Source organism: Kogia breviceps, chromosome 7 (genome assembly GCF_026419965.1).
Source record: "Kogia breviceps isolate mKogBre1 chromosome 7, mKogBre1 haplotype 1, whole genome shotgun sequence".
NCBI lineage: Eukaryota > Metazoa > Chordata > Mammalia > Artiodactyla > Physeteridae > Kogia > Kogia breviceps.
In genome coordinates this window covers 42,486,562-42,497,660 of record NC_081316.1, presented here as the reverse complement: position 1 = coordinate 42,497,660, position 11,099 = coordinate 42,486,562, and the positions used below count along the sequence as shown (strand labels likewise).

At 40.9% G+C, this 11,099-nt stretch overlaps 1 protein-coding gene across 2 annotated transcripts in view; it reads left to right on the top strand.

Annotated features, from left to right (window-relative positions):
- Positions 1 to 1,260: 1,260 nt before the first annotated feature.
- FAR1 (fatty acyl-CoA reductase 1) overlaps positions 1,261 to 11,099 on the top strand; it is a 72,565-nt gene continuing 62,726 nt past the window's right edge. The window contains exons 1-2 of one of the 2 annotated variants that reach the window (XM_059070668.2): positions 1,407 to 1,567; positions 3,293 to 3,390. The gene's annotated coding sequence lies outside the window, so the exon portion shown is untranslated. Of the gene's footprint in view, positions 1,568 to 3,292; positions 3,391 to 11,099 lie in introns of both variants that reach the window. The other variant, XM_059070669.2, reaches the window with a different exon arrangement.

Genomic DNA, 11,099 nt, shown 5'->3' with positions numbered 1-11,099 from the left:
TACTATCTTACCTAACTTTATATGCCAAGTTCAGAAACAAAGATTCTTCACCATCTTACGTAAGGAACGTGAACATCTGTGGATTTTGGTATTTGCGGGGGGGTGGGGGTGGGGAGAGTGTGTCCTGGAACCAATTCCCCACGGATACAGAGGGTGACTGTACTTGGTGCTGGACCGTGAGCTCCTCCAAGGCAGAAGCCATGGTCTTCAAATGAAAGTACGCAGCTCCGTAAACTTTTGTAGTTTCCAATTGGGTGCAGCACCATGGGTGCTTTAGTTCTAGTAACAGTGTCAGGCACTGAAACAAGCTCTAAATCCTCAGAGAAAAATCATTCTGAACCATCTTAGCTCATCCTTAAAGCACCAACCTTTGAGTGTTATTCACCGTGCCAGGAGCTTTCACTCACTTTAAATTCTGTCCTTTTTTTCTTCCTCTGGTTTCTAGTTTTTGAATGATAGCTAAATCCTAGTGGGATTGTTTATACCGTGGGTGTACCATGGAGCCTAAGGTTATGGTCATATTAGAGTTTTTCTCACAATCCTTTTATCATTTAATCATTTAATTTATCAACTAATCTTAAGTGTACGACTCGGTGAAGTTTTACCTAGGCAGACACCACCTCGGTAACTACCACCCAGATCAAGAGACAGAACGCTCCGAGCTTCCGTGAGGTTCCCTTGTGCCCTTTCCATTCCCCCCCCCCCGCAAGATAACCATTATTCTCATTTTCCTCACCATGGATAAATTTTGTATGAAATTACTCTGGAAGCAGTGTTAAGTGGGAATATTTGACCCACAGTCCCGCGGGGCTGGACGAGACGCACGCTTGGCTTCCTCTCTACAGGGCACCCCGCGGAGGCTCCAGGGGACCACAGAGCCACGGCTCCGCTCTCACCGACCCAAAGCAGCCCCGCCAAGAGGCGCGTCGGGACTCACGAAGACAGTGCGGGAGCACGCCACAATGGCTGCCAGCGGTCACCCGCGGCCGCCTCGCCGCATCCTCCCCACCTTTCCAGTGGGCGCCGCTCTCAACCGATGGGCAGCCCGGGTGTGGCCCTGGACGCGACCCGCCGGAACGCGAGCTGCCCACGGGGGCGCTCGTGAGCTCGGGATGTGGGGCGCGCGACCATTGGATGAACTTTCCCCGCGAGCTGGCCGGGAGCAGAGCCCACCTCCCGGCCCTCTCTCCGCCCTCCCATTGGCCGTTCGCGTCCCACCGGCGCCCGCTCCTGTCCTCCTCCCGCCCGGATGGAAACGGGGTTGAGGGGGTGGGAGGCCGAAGCCAGGAGGAGGGTGAGCGGTCCTCCTAGTAAGGGGGTGCGAGAGAGCCAATCAGGACAAGACGTGGAAAAGAGGCGCCGCGTCAGCCAGTCACATTCCGAGGTCCAGGTCGGGGCTGGCTGACGCGAGCGCGGGCCGTAGCCAATGGGCGTGCCATCACCCGTCCGCTCTTCAGTGGCCGGTCGGGGGCGGTGGAAGAGCGAGTGAGAGGAGCGCGACGGCGGCGGCGACAGATCCCTCGCTGGACTGCTAGGAGGAAAGCGAGGCCCGAGCCTCTGCGTCTAGGTGAGAGGCGGGGACGCCGGGCGGGAGAGGCGGGCTGCGGGTCCCTCCTCGCCTGGCCGGGGCCGCGGCTCTGGGAGCCGGGGAGGCAGGCCTGGCCGAGGCGGGGGCTATACCCGCTGCCCCGCCCCCGCCCACGGCTGCGTAGAGCGGGGGGCGCCCGCTTCTGCCCGGATGGTCTCTGCGAGGCTTGGCGGGGCCACCGCCCTCTGGAGAGCCGGGACTGAGAGCGGTGCCATAGGGAGGGGCCTGGTTTGCAGACGCGGAGCCTGGGGGCGCCGCCTGGGTCGGAGAGACCGCGTAGAGGTGGCGAAGGTGGGGCGGGGTAGTTAACAGAGGAGCAGGTTTGTGCACCTGAGGGTGGCAGTGAAAGGCCTGTGGTGGAAGGATTCTGGGTCTGGGCTCGAAGAAAGTGATGGGAATAGGGTGATGCTCAGACAAGGGTGCCCGGGGAGAAGGTGCGGAGCCGGGGCGTGTGGTTGGCCCCTTGGAAGTAGGCATTGATTGAGACTGGGGGGAAATCAGCTGGGAGTGAAGGGAGGACAGGCTTGGGACATGTGAATCTGGAGTAAGAGGCACTTACTAAAGCCGGAAGGTGACTGAGAGGCAAAGGTTTAGGTGAGGTGTGGATGGAGGCTGTTTGACCAGAAGGCGTTAGGTGGCCAGTTAGGAGAAAGTATACAAGGAGCAAACGAGGTAGGTTTATGTATGGTAACTGAAGGGTGTGGGTCTTTTATGAGTTAAGTCAGCAAGAATAACTGGCGGTTTTGTCAGGTAGGAGCCAGTCAGCCAGGTCCATAGGTTCATTCACTACTCATCGATGGCCAAACTCTCAGACTTGTTAACTCTCACTGCTGAGGTTGATTGTCCTCCCTCCCCAACCCTCCTCCTTCGTCCCCAACCCTTCTCCCACCCGTGTGACAGTTCATCTCATTGTTTTGCCTCAGCAGCGCACGAACTCATCTTCTCACAAGCCATGGCACAAATATTGTTTGCTTTTGATTGGATGGCAGTGAGGAATCGCTTAATTCTTATATCAAAAAAAGTAGAATGTGTTAGTTTAAAGATAACATCACAGGATACTTTCTGAAAACTGCAATACAGGGGAGTTTCTCAATAGTCATGTGTAATAGAGCATAAAAATGATGCAAGATCTCTTACAGTAACACAAGTAAGAGTGAAATTAAGTACAGTTCTGTTACTCCATAAGAATCAAGCATTTTGATGTAGAATTTCATTATGCATCATGCTTGTTGGGAAATTTTTCAGCCTTGGGAGAGTTTTGTAGCTAAATAGGTTCAAAGTTCTTTTCACTTACAGGAAAGAAAAACATGGTGTCACTGCTACTACCTTTCTGTTTAAAGCTTTGGAAGTTTTATTTGTGGGGTATGGGCAGAGGTTGCTGGCAGGGAAAAGATAGTAGAAAAGAAAATAGTCCATTACTACATTTCCATTGGATTTAAACAGGAGGAGGTGATACAACTGAGGTATAATTTCTGCCTGAGGATAGGACAAAAGGATTGTGAAGAGTTAAGTGCTTCTTTACCAACATGAAATAGTATAGTGTTAAGGACAAAACCCAAAGAGGGCATTTGTCATATAGGATGTTTCCTAATTAACCAAATCAACAAAGCATTATAGGTAATGTACCATTCTTTAGGCTGTAGAAATAGTTTTGTGGAAGTAATTTCTTGGTAATGCTATTCACTGATCACATTTTACTCTTAGTATAACAGAGTACCTAAGTGCTGAGGTGCTGAGGCGACTTGGAGCAGAGAAGTAATCTGAGTGGTGTGGAGTTAATCAGGGAAAGTTTCCTGGAAGAGGTGAGTGTTGAGCCATCTTTTGAACTAGGAGTTGGGACATGGGTTATTGCAAGATAAGAGGATGGCATTCCAGTAGTATGGACATGTTATAAGCAACTGTGGACAAGAGTGACAAATTAGAAAAGGTTTTTAAGGAGGATTGAAGATTTGAATGAAGATATTTTTTAAAATAAATTTATTTTATTTATTTATTTTTGGCCGAGTTGGGTCTTCGTTGCTGTGCACAGGCTTTCTCTAGTTGCGGTGTGCTGGGGCTACTCTTCTTTGTGATGCATGGGCTTCTCATTGCGGTGGCTTCTCTTGTTGTGGAGCACCGGCTATAGGTGTGCAGGCTTCAGTAGTTGTGTCACGCGGGCTCTAGAGTGCAGGCTCAGTAGTTGCTTGAGGCACACGGCCTTAGTTGCTCCGCAGCATGTGGGATCTTCCTGGACCAGGTTTTGAACCCGTGTCCCCTGCATTGGCAGGTGGATTCTTAACCACTGCGCCACCAGGGAAGCCCATGAATGAAGATGTAAAGGTGTAGAAATCAACTAAGTCTGTTGTTATAGCTTAGTTGATAAATGATGGTTTTGTATGGTGGCTAGGAGAGAAAAATTAGAATAGTTCATGATGGATTGGAGATAAGTAGTGAAGTGTACAAAAATGTTTTTTGATAGTTATGGTAAGAGGAATATGGTGAAAGTAAATTGGGTTGTTGAGAGGTAGATTTGGTGTTCAACCGTATATAATAATAAATATTTTTGATTCCTGTACTAGATTATGTTGATAATAATAGTAAAATTTATTGGGTGCTACTTTGTACCAGAAACTGTTTTGAGCTTTCCAAGCATCATCTTCCTTTGATTATCCCTACTTTATAAATGAGAGAACTGAGGTTCAGAAAGATTTAATTTAACCAAGGTAACACAACAGGTTACCTTTGCCAACAGTGGCAGGTCAGGGTTGGCAAAGTCAGTAAGTAAACGTGAATTGAGCATCTGCTTCATGCCAGGCATTGTGTTATTAAGTGCTAGGGATTCAAGGTTGACAAGCAAATTCAAGGTCAGGACTGAGCCATGTTTTAGAGATTGTCAGGAGTTAACAGAAGAGAGCCAGTGAAGAAATAGAAAAAGATTAGTTGGAGAGACTTTTGTAGACACTGAGGAATATACTGTTTAGGGAAGCTTAGGATAGAGTTTTAAGAGAGAGGAAGTGATCATCAGCAAAATATGTAGCTGAGAGACTCAGAAGAGCAAAGATTGAGAAGAAACCATTGAGTTAAATAAGGAAAAACAGTGTGAATTTGGTCTCAGGAAAGCCAAAATGAAGATACAGGCTGGTAGTTAATTGTGTTTAGTGGCAAGTGCTCTATACAAATTTAAAGTTTGGTATGATCACAATTATGGTCAAATTCATAGGAAAGATGTTGGTATGTCCTTTTGTAATATTTTAGTTATTGGCTGGTAAGATCATGGGTAGTTTAAAAATGCTGGTACTTTTTGTATTTTTCCAAGTTTAAAAAAAAAGCAGTTATTTTTATCATTAGTGGGGAAAAATCATTCACCTAAAATGAACTAATAGTGAGGGAATATGTGGGTGGTCTAGTCTGTACTATGTTTGGGGTAGGAGAGAAGATGGTCTTATTTCAGTGTCTACTGCATATGAGCCACTTTGCTAGGCACAGTCCCATCTTGGCAATGACTTGTTATTGTTGGAATCAACCTGAAACTACATTAACTGAGGGATCAGGTTACTAAAGCACCCTGAATCATGGAGATATGGTCTTGGCTTTTCTGAACATTGTTTAATAAATGAATTTAAGGTTAAAAAAAACCAAACCAGTCTTACATTGAGTCATTTTAACTGTGTCTTTTTGGCCTTATACCCTTCTCTCCTCCCACACGTAGGTTTATAGTTCCTCTCTTCAGTGGGTTTGTATTGGGCTTAGAGTCTCAGTTCAGTAAGGCAACATGAAAGTGCTGAGTTTACATATAACAAATTTAATTTAAACACTTAAAATTCGTCATTGTTTTCTGTTCCCAATTTGAAGAAGAAAAGAGATAAATTTCAAGAAAATAAGCTTTTCTTATCAAATAATTATTCCAAAGCAAATTAGTAGTATTTGCCCTAGGGTTAGTACAGATTTATTCCAATCTTATAAGTCAAGAATGGGATGTAGTTTTTAGTTTTAATTTCATTTGGTCCATAGGAATTGTGGAAGGAAACTTAGTATTTCATCTAGGCACTGTACTATGTTCCTTAAATAAATTATTACATTTAATTCTCAGGCAATTCTCTAAGGTGGTTATCTTATTTTATGAAGAGAATGAGATTTCGAGAAATTAGTAACTTTCCAAAGGCCAGAGAGCTAGGTGGCAGAGCTGGAGATTCAAATTTGCTTTCTCTGACTCCAGAGCTCATGCATATGAGATGTATGGCAAGAACGATTTGTTTATTAATACATACAACTGAAAAAAATGCCACATAGCCTTAGGTATTTAGTAACTATTCGTTACTTTAGAAGATGGGACTCTTGCTCTGTGTGTTTGTGCCTGTGATACAGGGTCTTAAATGATAGTGATTTTTGTGTCTTAATAGGGTGCGTTATATTTTATTGCTTTAGAGGTGTGTGTTTTCACATTTTAATATTTTTTGAAATGAAGATTTTACAGTGTCTATATATTTTTTTAAATGTTTACAAAATGGCTACTATGTCTTAAAGTCAAATGTGTCTCAGAATTAAGGAAGTGTGGTACGTGCATATAATATTCATGTATAACTGTCTTAGCAGTTTGTTTGCATTTTCTTCCCAGCATCCTCCCTTTACTTAACGTATTGCTTTTTTTTTAGTATGGTAGAATACAGAATTGAAGTGTATATTAATAATAAAATAATCATTCTCTTTAGATAATGAATATTATGGTGTAGGAAAAAATTTTTTATGTAGAAAATTCACATTGCACTGTGAATGAGCAGATCTGAATTTTAATTTTGATTTTGTTAGCAACTTGATATGTAACTTGAGGCAAGTCACTTCCCCTCTCTGAGCTTTAGTTTCCTCATCTGTAGAACAGAGCGGGGAGGGGAACTTTTAGACCTGTCTAGCTTAAAGAAACTGTATGCCTTCTTTCTAATTAAAAATGTGGATGCCTTAGAGCCCTTTCTTAAAATACTGTATTTGTTGCTTTTTACTATTTTTTCTTTCTCTTCATCTCCTTGTCTTCCCTCCCTGCTCTTTTTTCCATGGATCCTTGAGGGTATTGTCAGATTCTTAATTTATTAGAGAGTATGAATTACTTTTTATATCCTCCATTTATCAAGACAGGATATCTGAGAAAAGTAGGTAACCAGTAAGTAGTGAATGAATAAATGAATGAGTATGTTTTATCTGGGTTAATAAAAGAATTGTTTAAATAAAATACCATCAAAGAGTTGTTGAAGTTTCATTGAAGGATAGTACTGTTTGCCTTTCACATAAAGAATGAAATGTGTTTAGCAGAGTAACTATCTGCTCTCTACTGGGCAGATGTACAAAGAGGAAAGCTCCTGCACCTGTCTTTAAGAAGCTCTCTGTTCTAATAGGCGAGGCCAATGTCTTTAAACTTTGTATTATGGAAAATTGCAAACATAAACATATAATAATATGCATATCACCAGCTTTAACATTTTTAAACTTGTGGTCAATCTTGTTTCCTCTGTATCTCCACCCACTCCCCTCCCCCTTTTTAATTTTGAAACAAGTCCCTAAACATTTTTACCCGTTATTACCATACAGCATGATAAGTGCAACAATAGACATGCTAATCTAAGTGAAGTGGAAATTTCTTCATATAAATATATTTGAGACTTGTATATTATACTGTTCTGAGCAAGAGAAATTAGATATAATAATCTACTGTAGGACAGGGATAAGTAGTTGGAGAGACTGAATATACATATATAAAACAGAATGTAGCAACGTAAGATCATATGCCAGTATTAGAGATTCTAAATGGGAAATGACATTGGTGGAGTGTGCGTGTGTTTAAGTTTTAACTGTTTGACAGTTTTAAGATTACTTTGAGATATCTAGTCTAGATCATTCTTGTCCTTTATGGAATTTTTGCCAAAAATGTTGGCATGGCAGTCACATGAGAAATCCTTAAATGTAAGGAATTCTTACCACTGTATGTTATTATTTTGGAATATTGACTTAAAAACTTTTAACTATTAACTGAGAATTAAAATCTTAAAGTATATTCCATAATGCAGTCTTAGTCAAAGGTCATAAACTTCTTTGAGCATCTCAAAGCTTTGTGCTATCTCTTCTCCTCAGAAAAAATATACATATACACTTAGCTTTTCAAATAATTTCAGGAGGCTAATAATAAGACTTTCAAAACCCATTCATATATCTTTGAAGGTTTATAGATTCTGGTTTAATAATCCATTCTTTAATGTATAGGCAGATAGCATACTGCTAAAATTCAACTTATATTTATTTCTTTGTGCTCTTCACATTTTACAAACAAGTGTTTTTGTTTTTTTAAACTTTAAACAATTTTTATTACACAAAGGTTGTCACATAATTGGATATTGCTCCACTCTGTACACAATTATTCTTACTTTCCACAGAAAGGCTGCTTCTTAACTTCTCATCTGTTGATGGCAATCACTAAAATCCTGATTTTAACAGAATAGTAGTAGTAAAAATGCCTCAGTGATTTAAGTTGAAAGCAGTACATTGGTACATGGCTCTTATACTCATTTACCAGGAATGTGTAAATGTCTTTATTCAAAAATACAAAATAAATTATTTGTAGGCATGGACAATGACAGCAGTAAACCATTCTATGTTGTCAACTGAAACCAGTAACTGATGGTTATAGTGATTTTCTTAAATATCAGCCAGCCTTTTCTTCAGTCATCTCCTTCAACTGACCTCTCTTATTGGTGAGGAACGCTGCCTTGAGCTTCCTTTCACAGCTCATTAATGATGGTAAAGCACTATTCTAGGAATTAGAACATGCCACCTCCCATATCACCTCCCATTCCACCCATTCCGCCAATTCCAGGATCCTTCTCTTCTTTAGGAATTTCTGTGACTACGACTTCTACTGTAGTTAACAGAGAGGCCACTCCAGCAGCATCCAACAACCTTAGTTGGATCAGTGATTCCTTTTTCCACCATATTCACAAAATCTCCAAGCATAGCGTCAGAACCAACTTCTAAAGAACTTTGCAAAATTTTGCAAAATTTTCTCAACTATCAGCGATCCTTCGACACCTGCATTCTTAGCAATGGTCATTGCAGGAATTTTGAGTCAAACAGTGTTTTTCATTATTGAGTGAAATTATAAAATTCATTATGCAAATGCCTAATTTTTTAAAAGACCAATTCTTAATTGGATTCTTGGGGGAAAACAAGCTGTAGCCAGTTTGAATATGTAGGAATGATTTTACCAAAGATTTTGGAATGAGTGTATGGAACTTTATATAATGGCTGCTATCCATCCTGAATTAAGATGAAGTAGAATATGACTTAAGAATGAATAAATACATAAATACCACTTTTTCAGAGGTAAAGGAAAAAACTTCTTTGACCTCTGTTGCCCTTAAATAGTTAAGATCTGTGGAGGAAAGGATCTGTTAAAGTATTTTGAGGTTCACATTTGTGTTAAAACAACTCCTAGATATGATATACAGAGGCTTAGAAACATGTATTGGTCTGACAGAGGATTGATTCTCAGTAGAGCCCTGAGATCATAAGTGTTTATTGTCCATCTAGTTTGAAGGATGGGCCTAAATACATTTCTTAGAAGTATTTTTTTTTAACATCTTTATTGGAGTATAATTGCTTTACAGTGGTGTGTTAGTTTCTGCTGTATAACAAAATGAATCAGTTATATGTATACATGTATCCCCATATCCCCTCCCATTTGCCTCTGCCTCCCACCCTCCCTATCCCACCCCTGTAGGTAGTCACAAAGCACTGAGCTGATCTCCCCTTGCGATGCACCTGCTTCCCACTAGCTATATGTTTTACATTTGGTAGTGTATATATGTCAGTGCTACTCTCTCACTTTGTCCCAGCTTACCCTTCCCCCTCCTCGTGTCCTCAAGTCCATTCTCTACATCTGCGTCTTTATTCCTGTCCTGCCCCTGTGTTCATTAGAACCTTTTTTTTTTTTTTTTTTTTTTAGATTCCATATATATGTGTTAGCATATGGTATTTGTTTTTCTCTTTTTGACTTACTTCATTCTGTATGACAGATTCTAGGTCCATCTACCTCACTACAAATAAATTCAACTTCGTTTCTTTTTATGGCTGAGTAATATTCCATTGTATATATGTGCCACATCTTCTTTATCCATTCATCTGTCATTGGACACTTAGGTTGCTTCCATGTCCTGGCTATTGTAAATAGTGCTGCAATGAACATTGTGGTACATCAGTCTTTTTGAATTATGGTTTTCTCAGGGTATATGCCCAATAGTGGGATTGTTGGGTCATGTGGTAGTTCTATTTTTAGTTTTTTAAGGAACCTCCATACTGTTCTTCATAGTGGGTGTATCAATTTACATTCCTACCAACAGTGCAAGAGGGTTCCCTTTTCTCCACACCCTCTTCAGCATTTATTGTTTGTAGTTTTTTTTTTTTTTTGATGATGGCCATTCTGACTGGTGTGAGGTGAGAAGTATGGGGTTTTAAAAATTTGTGGATTGTACCTAAAATATAATTATAATAATGGTTATTAGCATAAGCAGAATCCTTAGGAGATAGGAACAGATCAGTTAGCTGCTAAATGGGACATTTGACCTGCAGAGTAGAGCATAGGTTGTTTGAAGATCATTGAATATTAGGTGTATGGCTTTAAAGTGATAACCTTGTGACCCATTGGAGTTAATAATTTTCTAGTATCTAATGTATTACTAGGAAATAATTTATTCTAATATACAGTAATACATAGACTTTGAGAGCTAGAAGAGGATTTATCCATCAGTGATTTAGCCTCCCCTTCAATGAATGTTATGACTGATCAGAGCAATTAATTGACTTGCCCAAGGTCACGTGGTTAGTGGCAGTCCCAACAGTGTAGTCTGTTGCTCTTATTTATCTTGGCTGTCTTTTCGTTATGGATCTCAGTTTCTGGAGAAGGGAATATCTTGACAGAGTTTTTAGCATTGTGACTTAGATGCTCAATTGATAAATTGACTAAGAATTCGCTGGGCTTCTTAGATGCGTTAAGTCAGTTTCAGAGCTGGAAAGAGATTCTAAGAATCCACAAAGTCATCAAACACTTCCCTCCTGTTTTCTATACCTTTCTGTGCTTGACAGCATTTTGTTTGTTACAAGCTTTACATAAGAACTTGGCAAGGTTTTTAAAGCTAGACCAGGAAGATTTTTGAGAAGAGGCTTTGTTAGGGGATTCAGTTGTTTAAAGAGATTCCTGGAAGCTTCCTACTCAAAACTAGAGACTGGAGGGATCATTGACATTCAAGTTCAGAGAAGTTTCTATTACTTCCACTAAGGGCTCGGATTCCAAGTCCTCATGCCACATTTGGTTGGTGTGGACCTGGTGACCAGGGAGAAGACCTGCCCCTATAGCTGGGGTAAAGACCTTTAGAACAGTGACCCTCCAGCTCTTTTAATCCCGGCCCTTTAGCTGGGTCATTCTTTAGCTCAGTAATTCCCACTTTCTAGTGGAATAATAACAACTAAATTGTCAAGGTGTAAGCATTTTGGGGGG